The sequence below is a fragment of the Pteropus vampyrus genome, unplaced genomic scaffold (genome assembly GCF_000151845.1).
Source record: "Pteropus vampyrus isolate Shadow unplaced genomic scaffold, Pvam_2.0 Scaffold23, whole genome shotgun sequence".
Classification (NCBI taxonomy): Eukaryota; Metazoa; Chordata; class Mammalia; order Chiroptera; family Pteropodidae; genus Pteropus; species Pteropus vampyrus.
The window spans coordinates 3,531,180-3,536,935 of record NW_011888804.1 but is presented as its reverse complement, the minus strand read 5'-3'; positions in this window follow the sequence as shown (position 1 = coordinate 3,536,935).

The following is a 5,756-nucleotide window of genomic DNA, read 5'->3' as shown; positions in this document are numbered from 1 at the left end:
CTTTTAAGCCATTCAATCTGCATGGCCCCATGAGGTGGTCACTATTATTATCCCGAGGGTAATTAATTGCCCTTAGCTTTACAGACAGCTGTCCCCCCAACTCCATGCCACAATTCTTCCTGTGTTCAACAAATATTCGTGCAGCACTTAACTATGTGCCAAGCCCAAAACAAGGAGCTAAGGCCACCAAGGTGAATAAGACAGAGTCCCAGCCTGAAAGAGCTTTTAGAGGGGATAGACAGATAAGCAAATAATTAGAGCACAGTTAGATAAGGTGCCTGGATAAGGTACCAGGGAAAGACAGAAGAGGCAGCTAACAATGGCTAGGCATTGTTCTCAAAAAGGGGTCATTTTTTCCCCCCAGGGCAATGTTTGTCGGCAATTTCAGTTGTCACAACTGGCGGAGGTGAATGCTACTAGCGTCTAGTGGGTAGAGGCCACTAGATGCTGCTCAACATCCTACAATGCCTAGGACAGCCCCCACCACAAAGAAATGTTTAGCCCAAAATGTGCCGAGTTTGAGAAACCCTAAGCTAAAGGCGTCGAGGTAAATTTGAGATGGACTTTGAAGGATGCGTAGGAGTTTATTAGATGAAAAAGAGGGGAAAGGGCATTCCAGGCAGAAAGAACAACTTATGCAAAGGCAAGGAGGCGGGTAAACTGCAAGCACGTTCAGAGGAACCAGCTCAGCATGAGTGATAAAGCAGGGTACAGCCGGACCCCAGTGAGCCCCACTAAGTTTCAATTTCATCCTACGAGCATTGGGGAGCCATTTGAAGTACTCAGGTAGGTTAGATGATAGGCAGGCAGGTCAGACCTGAGGCATAATCTTGTATGAAGAATTAAGGGAGAACGGGCAAGACGGGGGACAGGAGTCATGAAATCGGGCTGGTCCTCGCACCATCTCTACCCCAGTCTCCAGTTAATCCTAAGTTCTGGGCACCTATCCTCTGGCAGGCTCCACTGCAAAGTGTCCTCCAACCCAGACTCTGCCAGGCACAGATTCAAAAAGCAATTAGCCTCAGCTGACATGGCAGTGACAAAGACCTGCCCTCCCTGTGAAACTCTGACTCCGACAGGAAAGAACACAGCAGATTTCCAAGCCCTCGCCCCCAGGCCCTTCGAGTCATTTTTATCTGGGACAGACGTTTTCCTGCTCAGTTTAACCAGGGAGGTAAAAAGGCAGGTTAATTTGAGTTCTCCTTAGAGAGTCGCACACCCACAAGATCCTAAGGTTCCGTCCCCAACACCTCTCCGTGCCTTTTTCCTTTCATTTCTATTGACTTTGTCTGCAAAGTTTTTTCAAGGTCCCAGTGGAACATGCTTCGCACCTCCCGGGGGTCCCTGAGCCCCGCCCTCCTGGCAAATCGGGCCAGCCACCATTTTTACGATCCGCACAGATCCTCGATACTGTACTCAGATCTTGTTTTCTCCTTGGGCGATTCTCCCGAGAATTTTACCTCTGCTCTGTGACAGCCTGGGCCACAAATGGCGGAGTAGAGTTTCCAGTTCAGGGGCGTGGACTCATTCGCAGTATGACTTGGGCAAGTGACTTCCCCCTGTGGGCCTCACTTGCCTCATCTGTGTAATGGAAGTAATAAGATCTCTAATTCAAAGAGTTGAGGATTCACGAAGATCATGCACGTAAATTGCTTAGTCCAGTGGTTGTCATGTAATAAACACTCCATAGATTAAAAGAGTGATATTATTGTCACCAGGGCCACCTAATGCTGCATGACCTTTCGCACTCTCCTGCTCCTCACTACAAATTCTGAAACCACAGGAGGAAAGGGCGGGAGGGAAGGAAAAATTGTCGAGGTCCTCCCTTGTGTCCGCCGAGCCTCCCGCGTGCATGCACGCCCTCCCTTGGTCCGTGTGGGGCAGCCGTGGGGACGTGCTGCTCAGACCTTCCTGCGAGAAAGGGTCTCCTTCCCTTTGGACCTCTGGAGTCTAAGCAGCATTCGGGCCCCGGCCACTTTCTTCCCAGCCAACAGCTGAGCATGCTGGGGGTACCTGGCCATTTCCAGCCAACACAGGGTTCCTCGACTGGGAGATATTTATTCCAGAGCCCCCGCTGGGTCGGCCAAGCCTTGCTCACATCTGCCTCGTGGCCTGAAGGCTCTCCCTGCCCAGTCCCGCTTCCTCTCCCATATGTTTCACAGGCGTTAACACCCAATACACTTCCTGCACCTGGAACGCTATCAGTGTCTGTTTTCAAAGGAACCGACTGACTTCACGCCGACCCTTGATGCTGGCTGTGTGCGTGTGTTCGTGTCCGCGCGTGCACGGCGCTTACCTCTCCCTTGTAGCATGGAATCATCCTGGCCCGCCCACTGAATGAATGAACTTTGCAGAACCTAAGACCCTCATGTGAGATGCGTGAGTGCAGGGGGAGGTGTCCCAGGGCCCAGCACGATGTCTGGCTCACTGCAGAGGCAGCTCACTACGTATTCTTACGTGAACGACTGAACGGATGGTTTCTGTAATGCGCTGTTCAGCTAGGGCAGTGCTCTGCCTCTTACAGAAGCAAAAAAAAAAAAACATTCGAAAAGCCAAGTCTCCTTTTCGTCCAGACCCAGTAATAACAAGAGCAGCCAGCATCTACTGCAGGTTATGGTGGATGCGGTGACGGGCCGTCCAGATCCTCCTTCAAGGAAAATGTGCCGCCCTGACCGCCGAGACCCTCACCCAAAAGATCTCGGGGTGGCCCGCGCCAGTGACTGATCCATGTGGGGTACACAGACCCGGTCATCTTGGCCCCTGGAGCTCCACTGCAGCTTGACCTCTCCTTGTGTGCCCTCCTGTCTGCGTGCCTTCCCTCCCATGGGTGTTGGACCCGAGAGCTCTCCTTAATGAACATCCTGTGTGCTAATCTCCCATCTCAGAGTCTGCTTCCCAGGGGGCCCAAACCTGCCACCGGGGTTAGCTGTGCTAACAGCATTCACGTGCGCAAACTCGCTGCATTCCCGCTGCCAACCCAAGGGCAGGCATTATTCATCCCGTGTTGCAGATAAGAAATCTGAGGTTCAAGAAGGTCACGTTGCTAGCCAATGGGGAGCTAAGATTCAAGCCCAAGTGCATTGGACTTCAAAGCCTGAGATGTGACATCGTTGACAATGAATGCTGCCACCCTCCACCTCCGAGCTGAGTCTCAAAATCAAGCCCAACTCTTACAAACGGCCAAGGCGAGTGCCAGAGCCACCTGACTCCCAGCCCCAGCTTCGTTCCTGAGTGTCACCCTAAGGAACCTTGGTGGGACCCACCACAAACCAAGACCAAAAATCAGGTAACACTAAAGGTCGTTTCAAAAAGAGCCATTGCTGAGCCGATGATGAGTTTAAAAGAAGGTTTAATAAAAACCATCTGATTGAACCTAAACCTGAGAAATGAGCCTGAGACTTCACGGCCCACTGGAAGCCTGTCAAAATAATCAAGAAAACACACAAAATATGTAGCTTCTTTATGAATTTTTTTTTTTTCCACCATCTCACTGGGCAAGAGAAAGGACGAGAACAAAGTACAAAGACTGCAACTGTTCGATTGAAATGTTTGCTGTCTTTGGGACCAAGAGAAAACCTCTCTGCATAATTAAATGTCATTTTTTTTAGAAGACTTAATTAGAAAGCCTTCAAAGGAGAATTCCCCCAAATGGGTATGACATGATATCACCATCTGAGACTCCTAAATTAGAAGGGAGGGAAGGGGGAGAGACGGCACAAACCGCAGGAACCTGGAAAAACCAGGAGGCTGTCAAGAGCCTCTTCGCCAGAGCGGAGATGGGGAGAAAGTAAATTAAGAAATCTTTTCCCGATTCACCATGTATTATGAAGTCTCTCAAATTCAGCCACAGGTGATTAAACTTTTAGAAGACAGGCATTTCCTCTAAATTTAATAGGAATAGAGAGCTGGACATTTATTGAAGCTCAAATGCTGCATAATAGGTCCTATATTTTGTATTTGATTGGCAATTTTTAGCACATATTGGGGGATGGATAAAATGGCTATCTGACTCTCTGACTGCCTAATGCACCAGGCATCGAATCTTCAAAAGACAGTGATGGAAACATACACATGAATTTATTGATGTATTCTCTCCTTGCAATCTCTCTCTCTCTCTCTCTCTCTCTCTCTCTCTCTCTCTCTCTCTCTCATTCTCGCTTTCTCTACCTCTTCTCTCTTCTCTCTTCTCTCTCTCTCTTACACACACACATACACCATAAAACAAAATGAACAACAGAACTTAGAACTTCCCTTCCCCCAAAGTGAAAAACTCTTCATTATTCCCCTATCCTCAATATTTAGCATGTCAAAATACAACCAGCTCCAACACAGAACTTTTCCAAAGGATTAACGACAGGCCAGACCACTCTGGAGCACTGCCCAGAGTTTGCAGAGCCCTCTATGGCCGTGCAGCACAAGCCCTCCCCGTCCAGCCTATCACCAAGGGGGTTGTAGCAGCTACGGAAGTTGGTAAATTGCGCTAATTCGAGGTCCCAGATGACCAGTAAAGCAGCCCCAGCACTAACAGCCAGCCTCGTTCCTGCTATGCTCTTCCCTCGGTGCTGGACGCCCTTTCCACGGCATCTTCCTTCCTTCTTTGGTGGTGTGGGGAAGGGAACGGCCAGAGATTCGCATCCACCAGCATTGGCTAACACTGACCGCCAGGGGCAAGGGCTGTGCCAGGGGTTTCTATGGGTTACAGGTGAGAACACTGAAGCCCCTGTCGCAAGCTGGGGTCTTTAAAAGCGGGCAGTAACGTGGAGTTTGGGGTACAAGATGTGTACTAGGGATCAGCACTTGTCCAAGGAAAGGAGAGGAAGCAGGACTGGGCAGAGAGAGACACAGCCTCTGATGCCGACGTGGCCAGGCCCCAGCCAGCACCCCCGGGGAGCCTGGTGCAAATATTGTCCAAGGGGGCTGTCCCACATTGGGGTGAAACAGCCAGGCCTTTAGACCCCTACCTGGCTCAGATGTCGGATGCCAGCTTCCCAGGGAAAGGGACGACCTCAGGCAAGGTGGCTGTCTGCCGCTGAGGCTGAGCCTGAAGCGCTGACAGCTGGAGGCCGTCCGCTGGCCACACTCCCTCCGACTGGACAGCAAGTCTAGCCGTGCACTGTGTCTGCCTCGCCCAGCGTACTAGCTGCCCAGGGCTGCCGGAACAAAGTTCCACAGACTGGGGGCTGAGACAACAGAAACGTAATGTCTCACAGTTCCGGAGACCAGATTCCAGGATCAAAGTGGCAGTGGAGCTGGTTCCTTCCGAGGCTGAGGGGGAATGTGTTCCACGCTTGTCCCCTAGCTTCTGGGGGTGTGCCGGCAATCTTTAGGATTCCTTGGTCTCCGCTGCATCCCCCCATCTCTGCCTTCACGTTTACGTGTGTGTGTGTGTGTGTGTGTGTGTGTGTGTGTGTGTGTGTCTGCGTCCAGATTTTTCCTTTTCATAAGGACACCAGTCAAACTGGACAAGGGGCTTCCTCCTCCAGTATGACCTCCTCTTAAATAATCACTTGTACAACGACCCTATTTCCAAATGATACCACAGTGTGAGGTACTGGGGGTTAGGACTTCGATATGTGAATCTGGGGGACAGGGGGAAACACAATTCAACCCGCGACACAGGAAAGGCTAAATAACACAGCCACGTTCACACAGGACGTGAGTAGCAGAATTGCGATCGAAAGCGAGGACTTTAGACTTTTAAGGCAGTGCTATGGGCAAGACCACAGCCGACTGGATTATAAGTTGTCATAGCTGAA